Source organism: Gorilla gorilla, chromosome 7, assembly GCF_029281585.2.
Source record: "Gorilla gorilla gorilla isolate KB3781 chromosome 7, NHGRI_mGorGor1-v2.1_pri, whole genome shotgun sequence".
Lineage (NCBI taxonomy): Eukaryota > Metazoa > Chordata > Mammalia > Primates > Hominidae > Gorilla > Gorilla gorilla.
Window position 1 is genome coordinate 25142649 of NC_073231.2, and position 17521 is coordinate 25160169.

The following is a 17521-nucleotide window of genomic DNA, read 5'->3' on the forward strand; positions in this document are numbered from 1 at the left end:
AGTATATGTGTTTTCCCCCAGAAAGAGGATCTTTGGAGCAATCCACATGTCTTTTCCCTGGAAAGAGATCCTCAGAGCTCTCTTCCTTTCCACAACTGACCACATCCTGAAGATAATATCTCCTGGACCGGCTATGCTAACTCTTCATGAAATGTAGAGAACTGGCCAAGGATTCGAAAGTGGTTAAGCAGAGGATCTGATAAATTCATCTATACGAAGGTGTTAGGGTCTGATAACCCTTTAATGTGTTATCTTTCCAAGCAGACTTGCATTATTATGCATTATTATAGAGCACAGACAAAGTAAATTGTTATGCATCAGCTGATAAGGCAGTAGATGCTGGCTCAATTTTCCAAACATGAATATGTTTGATGTAAGTAGATCATAGAAACTAGGTGGTTAAGTAAAGTATTAGATGATTTGGGATGTGGTAAGATACAGTGGATACACGTTATTAAGAATTGGGTTTGGATTGTGTATCAAATGGTATGCTTTTAACCGGAAATAATAGATTACAGAACTAAAGGTGGCTGAAAGATTGGCTTTTAACCAGAAATAATTAATAGATTACAGAACTAAAGGTGGCTGAACAAGAACTCCAGTTTGGTTAATTTAATAGCAGGAATGTTTCCTTTCTGTTGTACCCCATATGATTGATTGCCAGGTGCTGTAGCCTGTTCTATGTACTATGAAAATCTTAATTACAGAAAATATCTCTCCTTTCACTCCTTGGGCAACTTTTTTTAATAGAGAGAAGAGCCTTTACAGAATCCCTTTGTATTAATCAACATGGACTTACAGCCATACAAATATCACCAGAATTCTACGGTCAAATATAATTAAGGCTTATTTCTTGCTCTGGTCATATTCTGGTTCAAACAGACTGGAGTGAGGAGAATGTTCTGTTCCATGAAGACATTCAGGGATCCAGGCTCCTTCTATCTGGTAGCTTCAGCATCTTCTGGGGGTTCAGAATAACATGCTGGATCCTCTGCACCTGCCCTGTAGATGGAAGGAAATGTAAGACATCCTCTCAGTTCTCATTGGTGATGTGTGAGTCCCAAGCTTATGAATAAATGAGTCACTGTCAAGAGAATGAAAATCATCAGACTGGTTTATGTTGCGCACAAACCCTAAGGTGGCCCCCAATGTTGCCTGTCTTCTGGCATCCGCACTATCCGCGCCTTTATATAATCCCTCCTGCCTTGAGTGTGAGTGAGATAGGAGCCTTTATGGCAAAGGTATGTGAGTCACATCCTTGAGTATATTTTGTTAGAATGTCACGTTTGTGATTTTATTATGTCACTTTATATAAGGCTTTGTCTCCCTAGGATTTTTGCTTGCTGGCTTGATGAATTAAGCCAGGTGGAAAAGTTTTCTTTAAGTGGGCAGCCAGCAAGGAATAAAAGCCCTATATTCCACAACCTAAGAAAATAAATTCTTCCAACAACCTGAGTAAGGTTGGAAGCTGATTCTTCTCCAGACTCCCAGATGAGAACACAGGCAGGCTGACTCTTGAGTCCAGCCTTGTGGAACCCAGAGAAGAAAGAGGGCCCAGGTAAGCCATGGCTAGACTCCTGACTGACAGAAATTGTGACATCACACATGTGTTATTTTAAGCTACTAAGTTGGTGGTAATTTGTTGTGCAACAATAGAATACTCATATAGCTTAGCTGAATCATGATTAACCACTGGAAGAAGAAGGAAGCCAAAGTATCGGAAGAAGAAGGAAGCCAAAGTATCTGATGCACTGGAGAATGAAAACCCGTTCAAAATCAGGTTCTTACCGGAAGGACAAGGGACACTTGGCTATATGTAGACCACAGACAGTATTTGACATAGTGTCTGCATTCTACTATATATATATATTTTACATATATAAATGGAGGATCTTACATTATTTTGTTTTAACAGAAGTATAGAGAAGTTTTCTGTAAAATGGAAATGAGTATCATGAAGTTTTAAATGAACAGTGTAAAACAGAAGACATCAGCATTCATTAGGTCCCAGACCTCTGTGAGAATCTGATGAAATTCTGGACAAACTCTCCTCCCACAAACAAGATGTACTTGAATACCTACACATAAAATGTTTCATTCAATTTTGGAATGTGAAGAGATCATTTGAAGCCTATCCAGAGGCCTCTAAGGTAGGTACGTACTATACAGGGCTTGGAGACCTGGACTGCTCTGGTCATGTAGATGTGAGAGGATGATATCAGTAGAGAGTTGTAGTGAGTAAGAAAATGTTCTCAGGAAACCTCAGCTTGTCGTTATATGGCAGAAACATGTTCAGATGTGTGACTCAGGGATTACTTTACTTAAAATAGTTGGGGTTGGAAAGAATGAAGAGAGTATCCCAGGCATCAGGGCTGATGGGCAAAGATGGAGACAGAGCCTCCTGGATCAGCCTGAGTCAGGAAGCAGCTCAGGATACAGAAAAGCCAGGGCTCTTGAGTTAAGGAGGGCACCGATGCAGTGCAAAGAGGAGAAGGTGAGAGAGCAGAGGAATAAGGGTGGAAGGACCAAGAGATACACCTTCCAGGTGGACTAGGGTACTAGCACCTCCGCCTTCCCTGTGCTGGGGTGAGAAGGAGGAAAAAGAAAGGACTAGTAGAAGCTGTTTCTAAGGGATCTCTGGCTTCTCCATGAGAATTGCTTAACTTTGTTTTCGATTCAATAGCAATCCAAAATAATTAATACAAGCATTTTTCCGGACCATATAGATAACTACCTTAAAACCAGCCATGGATTTCATTGTCCCCATTCACCTTGGCATAGTGGTCATGTCTGTAACAATTAGCACTACAATCATTGGCGCAGTCTAGATAGAAAAGAACAGAGGGGAAATTGCAATGTAAATGGCACACTTCTGCCAAGTGAAAACCAAATGACTTCATGGATGCTGGTGTGTTCGTGGGAGAATTGAACTGTCACAAGGCACGTGGAAGCAGAGGCAAGCCAAACTCAGAGGACCTGTTGGATGTGCTCATGTCCTGAGTGGTTGACTGAGTTTTAGCAAAGCAATACCGACTGTAATATTGAGTTAATTTTGTTAATTTGAATTGTTTGGATTCTGTCATCTTCTTTGTATTTAATCTTTAAATTTGTTTTGGGTTTGTGGCTGCCACAGACAGCCTGTTCTTCTCTTTCTGGACATGTGGTAAAATGCCACGGTGGGGCCCCCTTCTGTTGAGCAGAACACATGATTAGTTCTCGCCAGTGAGTTGTGAGTGTGAAGTGACACTTCATAGTATTTAGCTGCAGTGTGAGTCTCTCCAGTACTGCCTTTGCCTCTAGCAACGTTTGAGATTGCATTAAGTATCTCCCTGTGTGCTGCTCCAGGTGCGTCCCAACTCCTCTACTCCTCTGTGCCTTCGCTGGAAGCAGGTCTGTAGAAAATGGGTCCGTGGTCTCCCTTCCAACTTCCAGTTGGATTTGGCCAATGGGGCGTTGTGGCAGGAAACTGCAGGGCAGGAGGCGAATGGGGCCAAAAGAGTAGGCATAAGTCCCTTGGCTCTGTGTGCCAGGTCCATCTGGGTTGGCTGCAACCCTCTGTCAGTCACTCTCCAGGTGCTGGTAACTGCTTCCCCACCTTGTCCCTTCAGGGTAAGGGTGGCTAGGCATTTCTAGCCCACTGGTACTAAACTATAACTTACCACTTTGCCTAACCCCCCCTCTTTCCCTTGTAAGTAGTACAAATAAATAATAAACTTCTCCTCAAAGTCTTTAGTTTAGGTGTCCTCTTTGTCTCTTGCCAGGACTTGACTGGTGCAGTATTGGTGGCTGCTGGGTCAGATGAGCTCCCTGCTATTCCAAGAAACAATACATGTTTGCAGCCACTAAGATTTGGGGACTTTTGTTATTACTGCCTATCCTGACAGACTCAGGTGCTACGACTATTTAAGGGGGTAAGTATAATAAATTAATATCTAGTTTTCAGATGTCTTAAAACTATTTAAGGGGATCCATGCAAAATGTTGTTCCCTTAAAAGAGGGCACATCTCTCTCACATGGAGAAATCCTGGTAAGAGGAAAAGACTTTGAAGTCAACCAACTTGATGTGGCATGCAGGTGCTGCAATTTACTTCAGACAATGCATCTATAAAAGAAAGATAAGGTCTCGGCTGGCAAGATGGCCGAATAGGAACAGCTCCACTCTGCAGCTCCCAGCAAGATTGATGCAGAAGGCAGGTGATCTTTCTGCATTTCCAACTGAGGTACCCAGTTCATCACATTGGGACTGGTTAGACACTGGGTGCAGCCCACAGAGGGCAAGCCAAAACAGGGTGGGGCATTGACCGGCCCAGATGCTGTGCTTTTCCCATGGCATTCACAACCCGCAGACCAGATGACCCCCTCTGGTGCCTACCCCATCAGGACCCTGGGTTTCAAGTACAAAACTGGGAAGCCGTCTGGGCAGACACTGAACTAGCTGCAAGAGTTGTTTTTTTGTTCATACCCTAGTGGCACCTGGAACACCAGCATGACAACCATTCACTCCCCTGGAAAGGGTGCTGAAGCCAGGGAGCCAAGTGGTCTGGCTAGGCAGGTCCTACTCCCACAGAGCCAGCAAACTAAGATCCACTGGCTTGAAATTCTCACTGCCAGCACAGCAGCAGCCTGAGATCAACCTAGGACACTCGAGCTTGGGGAGGGGCATCTGCCATTGCTAAGGCTTAAGTAGGTGGTTTTATCCCCACAGTATAAACAAAAGCCACCTGGAAGTTCAAAGTGGGTGGAGCCCACTACAGCTCAGCAAGGCTGTTGTGGCCAGACTGCCAGATTTCTCCTCTCTCGGTAGGGCATCTTTGAAAAGAAGGCAGCAGCCCCAGTCAACTTATAGATTAAAACCCCCTTCTCCCTGGGACAGAACACCTGGGGGAAGCGGCAGGCATGGGCACAGCTTCAGCAGACTTAAATGTCCCTGCCTGATGGCTCTGAAGAGAGCAGCGGACCTCCCAGCACAGCGTTCAAGCTCTGCTAAGGGTCAGACTGCATCCTGAAGTTGGGTACCTGATGCCCCTGTATCCTCGACTGGGAGACACCTCCCAGTAGGGGCTGACAGACACATCATACAGGAAAGCTCTGGCTGGCATCTGGCAGATGCCCCTCCAGGATGAAGCTTCCAAAGGAAAGAACAGGCAGCAATCTTTGCCGTTCTGCAGCATCTGCTGGTGATACCCAGGCAAATGGGGTCTGGAGTGGACCTCCAGGAAACTCCAGCAGACCTGCAGCAGAGGGGCCTGATTATTAGAAGGAAAACTAACAAACAGAAAGGAATAGCAGGTCCACTGAAAGACCCCATCTGAAAGTCATCAATATAAATCCACAAAGATGGGGAGAAACCAGAGAGAGAAGGCTGAAAATTCCAAAAACCAGAATGCCTCTTCTCTGCCAAAGGATCGCAACTCTTTGCCAGCAAGGGAATAAAACTGGGTGGAGAAACTGACAGAAGTAGGCTTCAGAAGGTGGGTAATAACAAACTCCTCTGAGCTAAAGGAGCATGTTCTAACCCACTGCAAGGAAGCTAAGATCCTTGAAAAAAGGTTAGACAAATTGCTAACTAGAATAACCAGTTTAGAGAAGAACATAAATGACCTGATGTAGCTGAAAAACACAGCACTTGGACTTCATGAAACATACCTAAGTATCAATAGCCAAATCAATCAAGTGGAAGAAAGGATGTCAGAGATTAAAGATCAAGTTAATGAAATAAAGCGAGAAGACAAGATTAGAGAAAAAAGAATGAAAAGGAACTAATAAAGCCTCCAAGAAACATGGGACTGTGAAAAGACCAAATCTACATTTGATTGGTGTACCTGAAAGTGACGGGGAGAATGGAACCAAGTTGGAAAACACTCTGCAGGATATTATCCAGGAGAACTTCCCCAACCTAGCAAGGCAGGCCAACATTCAAATTCAGGAAATAAATACAGAGAATGCCACAAAGATAATCCTCGAGAAGAGCAACTCCAAGACACATAATTGTCAGATTCACCAAGGTTGAAATAAAAGAAAAAATATTAAGGGCAGCCAGAGAGAAAGGTTGGGTTACTCACAAAGGGAAGCCCATCAGGCTAACAGTGGATCTCTCTGCATAAACCCTACAAGCCAAAGGACAGTCAGGGCCAATATTCAACATTCTTAAAGAAAAGAATTTTCAATCCCGAATTTCGTATCTAGCCACAGTAAGCTTCAGAAGTGAAGGAGAAATAAAATCCTTTATAGACAAGCAAATGCTGAGAGATTTTGTCACCACCAGGCCCACCTTACAAGAGCTCCTGAAGGAAGCACTCAACATGCAGTTTTGCCACTGCAAAAACATAACAAATTGCAAAAACCATCGACACTATGAAGAAACTGCATCAACTAATGGGCAAAATAACCAGCTAGCATCATGACAGGATCAAATTCACACATAACAATATTAACCTTAAGTGTAAATGGGCTAAATGCCCCAATGAAAGACACAGACTGGCAAATTGGATAAAGAGTCAAGACCCATCACTGTGCTGTATTCAGGAGACCCATCTCACATGCAAAGACACACATAAGCTCAAAATAAATAAAGGGATGGAGGAATATTTACCAAGCAAATGGAAAGAAAAAAAAAAAAGCAGGAGTTGAAATCCTAATCTCTGATAAAACAGACTTTAAACCAACAAAGAAGGTCATTACATAATGGTAAAGGGATCAATGCAACAAGAAGAGCTAACTATCCTAAATATATATGCACCCAATACAACAGTACCCAGAATCATAAAGCAAGTCCTTAGAGACCTACAAAGAGACTTAGACTCCCACACAAAAATAATGGGAGACTTTAACACCCCACTGTCAACATTAGACAGATCAACAAGACAGAAAATTAACAAGGATATTCAGGACTTGAACTCAGCTCTGGACCAAATAGACATCTACAGAACTGTCCACCCCAAATCAACAGAATATACATTCTTCTCAGCACCACATAGCACTTATTCCAAAATTGACCACATAGTAGGAAGTAAAGCACTCCTCAGCAAATGTAAAAGAAAGAACAGAAATCATAACAAACAGTCTCTCAGACCACAGTGCAATCAAATTAGAACTCAGCATTAAGAAACTCACTCAAAACCGCTCAACTACATGGAAACTGAACAACATGCTCCTGAGTGGCTACTGGGTACATAACAAAATGAAGGCGGAAATAAAGATGTTCTTTGAAACCAGTGAGAATGAAGACACAACGTACCAGAATCTTAAAGCAGTGTGTAGAGTGAAATTTATAGCACTAAATGCCCACAAGAGAAAGCAGGAAAGATCTAAAATTGACACCCTAACACCAAAATTAAAAGAACTAGAGAAGCAACAGCAAACAAATTCAAAAGCCAGCAGAAGACAAGAAATAACTAAGATCAGCGCAGAAGTGAAGCACATAGAGACATGAAAAACCCTTCAAAAAATCAATGTATCCAGGAGTTGGTGTTTTGAAAAGATAAACAAAATAGATAGACCACTAGCCCGACTAATAAGAGAGAAGAATCAAATAGATGCAATAAAAAATGATATAGGGGATATCACCACTGATTGATCTCCCAGAAACACATACTACCATCAGAGAATACTATAAACACCTCTATGCAAATAAACTAGGAAATCTAGAAGGAATGGATAAATTCCTGGACATACACCCTCCCAAGACTAAACCAGGAAGAAGTCAAACCCCTGAATAGACCAATAACAAGTTCTGAAATTGAGGCAGTAATTTAATAGCTTACCAATCAAAAAAAGTCCAGGACCAGACGGATTCACAGCTGAATTCTTGCAGAGGTTCAAAGAGGAGCTGGTACCATTCCTTCTGAAACTATTCCAAACAATAGAAAAAGAGGGAATCCTCCCTAATTCGTTTTATGAGGCCAGCATCATCCTGATACCAAAACCTGGCAGAGAAGCAACAAAAAAAGAAAATTTCAGGCCAATATCCCTGATGAACATGAATGGTGAAAATCCTTAATATAATGCAGGCAAACCAAATCCAGCAGCACATCAAAAAGGTTATCCACCATGATCAAGTTGGCTTTATACCTGGGATGCAAGGCTGGTTCAACATATGCAAATCACTAAACGTAATCCACCATGTAAACAGAACCAAAGACAAAAACCACATGATTATCTCAATAGATGCAGAAAAGGCCTTAGACAAAATTCAACGCCCCTTCATGCTAAAAACTCTCAATAAACTAGGTATCAATGGAACATATCTCAAAATAATAAGAGCTATTTATGACAAATCCACAGCCAATATCATACTGAATGGGCAGAAACTGGAAGCATTCCCTTTGGAAGCATTCCCTTTGAAAACTGGCACAAGACAAGGATACCCTCTCTCACCACTCCTATTCAACATAGTGTTGGAAGTTCTGGCCAGGGCAATCAGGCAAGAGAAAGAAATAAAGGGAAGTCAAATAGGAAGAGAGGAAGTCAAATTGTGTCTGTTTGCAGATTACATGATAGTATATTTAGAAAACCCCACTGTCTCAGCCCAAAATCTCCTTAAGCTGATAAGCAACTTTAGCAAAGTCTCAGGATACAAAATCGATGTGCAGAAATCATGAGCATTCCTATACAGGAATAACAGACAAACAGCCAAACCATGAGTGAACTCGTATTCACAATTGCTTCAAAGAGAATAAAATACCTAGGAATCCAATTTACAAGGGATGTGAAGGACCTCCTCAAGGAGAACTACAAACCACTGCTCAAGGAAATAAGAGAGGACACAAACAAATGGAAAAACATTCCATGCTCATGGACAGGAAAAATCAATATCATGAAAATAGCCATACTGCCCAAAGTAATTTATAGATTCAATACTATCCCTATTACACTACCATTGACTTTCTTCACAGAATTGGAAAAAACTACTTTAAAGTTCATATGTAACCAAAAAAGAGCCCGCAGAGCCAAGACAATCCTAAGCAAAAAGAACAAAGTTGGAGCCATCATGCTACCTGTGTTCAAACTATACTACAAGGCTACAGTAACCAAAACAGCATGGTACTGGTGCCAAAACAGATATATAGACCAATGGAACAGAACAGAGGCCTCAGAAATGACACCACACATCTACAACAATCTGATCTTTGACAAACCTGATGCAAGCAATGGGGAAAAGATTCTCTATTTAATAAATGATGTCGGTAAAACTGACTAGTCATATGAAGAAAACTGAAACTGGACCCCTTCCTTACATCTTATACAAAAATCAACTCAAGATGGATTAAAGACTTAAACGTTAAGGACTAAAATCATAAAAATCCTAGGAAAAATCATAAAAATCCTAGGAAAAAACCTAGGCAACACCATTCAGGACATAGGCATGGGCAAAGACTTCACGTCTAAAACACCAAAAGCAATGGCAACAAAAGCCAAAATTGACAAATGGAATCTAATTAAAGAGCTTCTGCACAGTCAAAGAAACTAGAATCAGAGTGAACAGACAACCTACAGAATGGGAGAAAATTTTTGCAATCTATCCATCTGACAAAGGGCTAATATCTAAAATCTACAAAGAACTTAAACAAATTTTCAAGAAAAAAAAACCCATCAAAAAGTGGGCAAAGATATGGACGGATGCTTTTCAAAAGAAGATATTTATGCAGCCAACAAACATATGAAAAATGCTCATTATCACTAGTCATTAGAGAAATGCAAACCAAAACCACAATGAGATACCATCTCCTGCCAGTTAGAATGGTAATCATTAAGTCAGGAAACAACAGATGCTGGAGAGGATGTGGAGAAACAGGAACGGTTTTACACTGTTGATGGGAGTGTAAAGTAGTTCAACCATTGTGGAAGACAGTGTGGCAATTCCTCAAAATACCATTTGACCCAGCAATCCCATTACTGGGCCAAAGGATTATAAATTATTCTACTATAAAGACACATGCACATGTATGTTTATTGCGGCACTATTCACAATAGCAAAAATTTGGAACCAACCCAAATGTCCATCAATGATAGACTGGATAAAGAAAATGTGGCACATATACACCATGGAATACTATGCAGCCATAAAAAAAGGATGAGTTCATGTCCTTTGCAGGGACATGGACATAGAAACCATCATTCTCAGCAAACTAACACAAGAACAGAAAACCAAACACCACATGTTCTCACTGATAAGTGGGAGTTGAACAATGAGAAGACATGGACACAGGGAGGGGAACATCACACAGTGGGGCCTGTTGGGGGATGGCTAGGGGTGGGATAGCATTAGGAGAAATACTTAATGTAGGTGACAGGTTGATGGGTGCAGCAAACCACCATGGCACGTGTGTACCTGTGTAACAAACCTGCACATTCTGCATATGTACCCCAGAACTTAAAGTATAATTAATAAATAAAGATAATGAATCCAACTCTTAGGAATGTAAGGTTTAGATAATGCATCTAAGATGCTCAGCAGATGACTTGGCATCTAGCATTTACTCTATAAATGATGGCTAATATTAACTCATCAGTGATAGCTACAATTAAATTGTTACTAACAATAGCCTAAAGGATTATTGCCCAGAGAGTAACATATGGAGTAATCAGGCAGGGGATGAGGGAAAAGAAGGAGTTAGCCAGCAAGGAAGGGGTTGACTGTGGAACAAGTGTTCAGGATCAGGAGGCAGAAGACCTTTGGAGAAACAGGAGGAGGGCCTGTGATTAGGCCAGCAATGGCAGGGTGGAGTCAGGCCAGGCCCAGAGCTGATGGCTGAGGCACTCAAGTAGAAGCCGCTAGAGTATCTGTGGGGAAGCCTGGGGTATAGAGGTGATACAAGACTCACCATTTTAAAAAATGGTTTTTAGTGACTGGATCTCACTCGGGCACCTAGACTGGAGGGTAGTGGCATGAACTCCTGGGCTCAGATGTCCTCTCACCTCCACCTTCTGAGTAGCTGGAATTACAGGAATGAACCATCATGCTCAGGTAATTTTTCAATTTTTTTTTCTTTTGTAAACACAAGGCCTCACTATGTTGCGCAGGCTAGTCTTGAGCTCCTAGCCTCAAGCAATTCTCCTCCTTCAGCTTCCCAAAATGCTGGAATTACAGGTGTTAGCTGCCACACCCAGCCCAAAGCTCCCCATTTTGGACTTTCATCCCCGTGTCTTTGATGCAAGTCACGCAAAAAAGCAGCATGGCAATTATCCCAAAAATAGGCCACCCAGGACCAGTGCACAGCCCCTGCCTTTGTCAAGATCTGATAGAGGGAGGGGGCTCAAAGGCAGGCCTCCTGGGCACTGCCAGCCCCTGGGTCCTTCTAAGCTTTGGGATCCTCACACCTGCCAAATGCAGTGTGGAGCAGCTTAAGGGCCACCTATAGGTGAACTAGCCATGGATATGGGCCTTAGTCTTTCTCTTTGACACCTCCATTGCTCCCAGGTAAGGCATGCTCACAGCTGGCATTTCCTCTACTAATAAAGCTGTATCCATTGTCATATGGTGAAAAGAATTCTGGCACCCAACAGCCACTTTTCTTATTGATGATGATGGAAATAGTAATAATAATTTTATGGCACTTTTATTCAGCAGAAGCTACAAACAGAAAATAGTGCCTTCAATCAGCAAATGTGTCACATTCTTTTTTTTTTTTCTGTCAGAGCCCCACACTTTCACACATACAACACACACACAGAGCTCACATTTAGTGTTCTCAGTAATGCTGTGAGATACTTGTCATTTTCCTCATTCTCAGGCAAGGCACCTGAGCCTCGGGGTGATGAAAGAGATTACTTAGACGATCAGAGACTGAGAAAGTGCTGATGTTAGGACACCCAGGGAGGTCTCACTGGAGCAGGGCTAGGCTCGAATCAGGGAAGGAAACTGAGAATCTGGAATCCCAGGCTGAGCCTGGCCAAGTGTCCACCTGCAGGGAGTGACAGAGGTTAGCGCACTAAGTCCAAGAAGCTGTGACCAGGAAATCAGAGTGAGAAGAGCTGGCCAAAGTTGGTGAGATAGGGAGAATACATGAAGGCCTGATTAGAGATAAACGTGAATATGAAAAGCTAATACAAAGAGAAAGTGAGATAACCAGAGACTAAGGAGATCCAGGACTGCCAGAGGTGAGTTTGAGGCAGAATTCTCCCCACATGCCACTGGTAAGACACTCTCATTAGGATGGAGTTGGTCCCTAAAGCAGACTGACATCACTGGACACTTTGACTCTAATTCCAGGCCAGTGCTATATCCCAAGATCCTTATCCTGAGGTTAATGTGTGTCTGTGTGTTTGCAGATGTGTGTGCTCTTAGGAAAGTGGTTCATAGCTTTTATTATATAATCAAAGGGATCTTTGTGCTCTCCGACGTAAGCAACTCAGCTGCCTTCACTACATGTGCTTGCCGCCAGCCCATGACCAACTTCATTCTGAAATTTAATGTCCCGCCCAATCGTTTCTAGTCCTGGAGGATTTTCCATAAGCCACTCTTCTAGCTCACCCTCAATGAATTGATTGATTGATTGATAAGAACTTCTTTGGTGTCTAGGCCAGTACTAAACACCACAATAAATATAGCAATTACTTAAGGCACAGTCCCATCCCCAAAGACCCCCTTAAGATCTGGGCTTGGAGACAGCATGAGGGGCTTGAGAGTAAAAGACAGCATAAAAGTCAGTCAGACATTGAGATGTTATGTGTCAGAAGAGGAGAGATGAGTGAGATGTGGGTTACCAGGTGGCCACACGTGTTGGCTGTGGTCAGGTGGGAAAAACTGGGACCTTGGACCCAGACCATCTGGATTTTAATTCTCACTACCACCTGCTGCACACTGTTGGGTGAATGATTAATGTCTCTCATTTGCAAAAACAGGGATCATAGCATTTATGCTGCAGGTATTGTTACCAACACAGTGGAGGTTTATTTAAGTTCACGTGGGTGCAAGTGCCTAAGTCAGGCAAATAGTCCACAATGCTCCAAGCTCATCATGAGCACCATAGGTATTTATTTTAAAAGTATGTATTGTTGGATTTTCATATCTATGAATGTCTTATAAATTGAATCACGCTTTGCAAGCTTTTTCCCTCCCAAGTATATTGCATTGGTCACCTATGTTAATAGAGGGAGCTCTGGTTAATTCTTTTGCACTTATTATACATTGCCACACTGTATTTATACCTTCTTCTGTTGGTAGATTTTTCCCTCCAAATATTTACTATTATAAATATTTCTGTTATAATCATACTTGCAGATGTTCAAGAGTTTCTCCTGAAGTGGATTTGCTGGCTGGTAGAGTATTTGCATTTTATGCTTTGTCAGAAAACCACATTATTTTCCAAGGAGTTGGACTAATTTACACTGTCATCTCTGGTGTATGAAAATTCCATTGCCTTGCTGATATTTGATATTGTCAGACTCAGGAAATTCTGTGTGTGATTTTGATGGCACTAAATGGTAGATGTTTTGATTTCCATTCCTCTAATAACTATTGTGAATAAGTAAGTATCTTTATTATAATTGTCTTGGCTGTACCAGTGTTTTTATGTTAAATGCCTCGTCATATCTCTGTCCTGATTTCTTATTGATTCATAAAAGTTCTTTATATATTCTGAATACTAACCCTGTTTGTGTAGCAAACATCTTCTCACAGTTCTGGCTTGCTTTTTGAATTTCTTTATGGTCTCCTGATAAACACCTGTAATTCTTGAAATGAATTACTACTTAAGGCAAGGCTATGAAGACCCAACTTCTTGGTTACTTAATAGACTTTCATAATAAATGAGAACTTCAAGGACGGTAGGGTGGGCTGAATACATATGACTGTCCTGAAAAGCTTAGAGAAAGAAAATGACAAACTCAGTCCTTTAAATTCTCATTCAAGGTAATGTCAGGAAACCAGATGTTTCTATAATTGCACTAAAATATTATCTCATCTACCATAGCAATATAACCAAGGTACCTAAAAATTCATTGCAAAATTTGATCTTGTAGTTTGAGAATTACTACACAAATTGAATTTATGACTGTTCTAAGTTTCTTATGTAAAAGTGAGGGCACTGATTAAGGAAGAAAGAATGGGACATGAGCTTTGGCAGGTGGATATTTTGGTCAATTTGGATGAACTTAAGTACCAAGATGCTCCCTCCTTAAAAAATTCCACTTACCAGCAGAAGCAGCCCATTTTCCTCTACCCGAAACATCAGCCTATCCTTGCTTAAAGGTCAGCTAAAAGCCCCCACTGAAGCAGTAACCTTGCGTAGTATACTGATGTCTTTTAAGACCCACCTTCACCACTCCCCGTTGCCTACAGGGCTCAGGAAAATGGTTGTTATCTTACATAGTGAAAGAATGGCAAGGTCGAGCTAATTCAAACAATAAAAAATAAAATAAAGAAAAAACAGGAGTATGTGTGGCAATAGATTTCAGGAGTGCCAGATCAGAGAATAAGAAACACTGTGTAGAATTGAGTCAAATTTATTGATATGAGTGCACTTAATGAAGAGTCTAGGTTTGGTGTGTTAGCTAGAACAGCTGAGAAGTGCCCTAACAGTGTGCTTGGAATGTTGATTGCAACTTGGAATCAGTGGAATTACAGTAAATGATGAAGCCACATTTCTTCAGTATAATATACAGGAAGAAATCCAACCTCTGAAAAGACATGGGCAAATTGGAGTGGATGTGTCGCATGTGAGACCCACTCATCCTCACTGTAATATCTCTCTGGAGGACTCAGAGGACACTTTCTTCACCAAAAAGCAAACAAATAAATAAAAACCAAAAAGCTACAATAAAACAAAACAAACACACTGGGAAATAGATTGGTGAAGGGAAAGCCAGCCTCCTTGAAAAGCTCTATAATGCCTGTTCTCTGTAGGAAGGATGGGTCATGATTGATGGTTCTGTAATTTTGATGGAGATGATGGTACCCAGCAATGGCAGAAGCCGAGGGGCAGCCCTTAACCAACAAAACCACAGTGGGCACCTTTGCTGAAAAAAATGCAGTAGGGCCTAATGAGCAGCTAATATCAATGAATGTTTGTTAAGCATTTATAATGCACTAAGCATTCTGAAAAATGCTTTCTGTGCATCCTCCTCATTGCATTGTCACAGTGACAATCAGAGGGAAGCGCTACAGTATTTTCCCATTTTACAGATGAAGCTCTTAGGGCTCAGAGACGTTAAATAACCTTCTTTGATGGGAGAGGGCAAGTTATTTAACATCTCTAAGGTTGACTTATGGTAATCATAATGGGTAGACTTCAAAGGAGTCTTTGGTAGAACGTAATTCATTTGTGGAATGCTTAGTAATGAAATTAGTTTGTTACTAACTCAGTCTCTAGGGCTGAAAGTGAAGTTTTACTTGATGTAAAGAACTGAAAAACTTCTAAGACCCATGACCCAAATCTTGGCACCAAAAGTTGTGGCCCTTCACCTAATTCTAAGAACTGAGGCAGTTCACCACCCCAGAGACTCTTGATTAAAAGAAAGACTAGGTGACTCTAAGGAAGGACTCTACAACCCTGATGCAAGTTTATGCTGCATATTTGATTTCCTAAACTTCACCCACAGAGACCTATAGCCATTTATTAGGACTTGTGTGCATGGAAGAAAGGGAACTAACCAGCCTTTGGTGGGGTAGATTACTAAATATTCGCTGAGAGCTGACACTTATCCCCGAAGATCACAGACAGTACTACGGTCCACCAATTAGAGCAAGGCCTGATGGAGATCAGAGGCCACCCCACACAGCATGGTTGTAGCCCATCTTACATTGAGGGTGAGATCACTCAATGTCTTGGCTTTGTGTGGAGGTCTCTAACTCATCTCCCCCAGCCCCTTGCACGGATCCAGATTTAGTCTCTTTCCTCTGTACAACTGTGGAAATAGAGGTTCCAATCACTGGGGATTGGCAGAAGCCCAAGACTTTAGCATAGCTTCATGACTACTGTAGGTGAGGTCTTTAGCTGGTCTTTAAGCAAGGATAAGCTGGTGTTTTGCGTAGAGGAGAATGGGCTGCCTCTGCTGGCAAGTGGAATTTTTTAGGGAGGGAGCATCATTGTACTTAAATTCATCCAGATTGACCAAACTGTCTTCCTTCCAATTCTCAGATTTGTGTTTTCACTTCATTTTTTACTTCTAGGGATTTCTCTTGTTCTCTTGTCAATTCAGTGCGTGCATTAAAAAATATGGTTACTTTTCTGAATTTTATCAGCACTTCTAGATGCTTTACAAAGAGGGGGAATTATATTACCTACTCTAGGAAAAATTTTTTTTATCATAGTACCAACAGCACTTAGCACTTTTCATTTGTGCTGTAAGTAGATACATACATGTGTTTTCCATTCTACGAGATGCTAAGTTCCTGGTGCAGGTCAGGGACTGACTATCTCTTTTATTTGTTTTAATTTTTTTTTTTATGAGCTCAGTTCAACAAACACATAAGGAGTGCTTACTCGGTGTTAGGCACCATGCTGGGTGCTGAGGAAGCAAGCCTGGGGTTCTTGTATTTAATGTTTTCTGTAAGAACAACTCTCTAGCTAGCACCCTCCATTTAGTGGGATCTCTCTAAGTGCTGAAACATCCCATGCGCATTCTGTGTTTTTGCCTATGCTGCTTTTTCCCATCTGAAATACCTTCTTCTCCACCCTTTTCCTAGCCTACTGCTACCTGCTTCTGAAGGATACTAAGCCCCACCGTTTTCATGAATCTTACACTATATTGAATACTAGAGAGGCTCTGTCTCCTCTCTTTCTTTGAATATAATATGTCATTTTCGCTGATCGATGTAAAATGTGAGTACTTATTTCTTCATGTAATTTAATATTGTCAACCTCCCCCCTCCGATCCCCTGCTAGATTTCAAGCTCCCTGAAGATGAAGGCTGAATCCTACACCTCGCTTGTATCCTCCATGGCTCATTGAACAAGTGCTAGCTAGCTACATGGAGACTGCTCAATAAATATTGAATAATTCACGAGGGACTCAATAAATAACGATTGCTTAATTGATTAGCTCCGTCAATAAATCTTGCTTTGAACAGAGGTACAGCCATTGAAGATACTCAAAAGGCAATCTGGGTCACTGTGCCTCTGGATAGGGGAAAGCTCCATGAATATAAGATCTGGTGGGAGAAGGCAAGTTATAAGCCCTGGGAGCTTCATCTGTAAAATGGGAAAATACTGTAGTGCTTCCCTGTCATTGTCACTGTGACAATGTAATGAGGATGATGCACAGAAGGCATTTATCACACTGCCTAGTCCATTATAAATTCTTAATAAATATTAATTGATATTAGCTACTCATTGATCTTAAGAACTGGATTGAAAGAAACACCATGAGAAAACTTTCATTCTGTAGCAATATTACCCAACAGCTTTATGTTGTAGAAACACTGTACCACTTTACTCCCCTAATATTCCTGTGAGGTCACCAAGAGTGTAAGTAATCTACAAGTGAGTGGGTTGTAGGTTCATTTGGAGACTGTCATTAACTCCTGATACATGGTCCCTTCTGTGATCCTGACTGTGTGATGGGAAGGACCAGGGAAGGAG

The 17521-nt window shown here is 41.5% G+C and overlaps 1 long non-coding RNA gene across 1 annotated transcript; it reads left to right on the plus strand.

The window, feature by feature from the left end:
* The first annotated feature begins 1719 nt into the window (after positions 1-1719).
* LOC109027976 (uncharacterized) lies at positions 1720-16948 on the plus strand. The gene is made up of 6 exons (XR_008667948.2): positions 1720-1780; positions 1916-2150; positions 3762-3911; positions 10846-10966; positions 13223-13260; positions 16827-16948. It is a non-coding gene; the product is annotated as an uncharacterized lncRNA (long non-coding RNA).
* Positions 16949-17521: the final 573 nt, after the last annotated feature.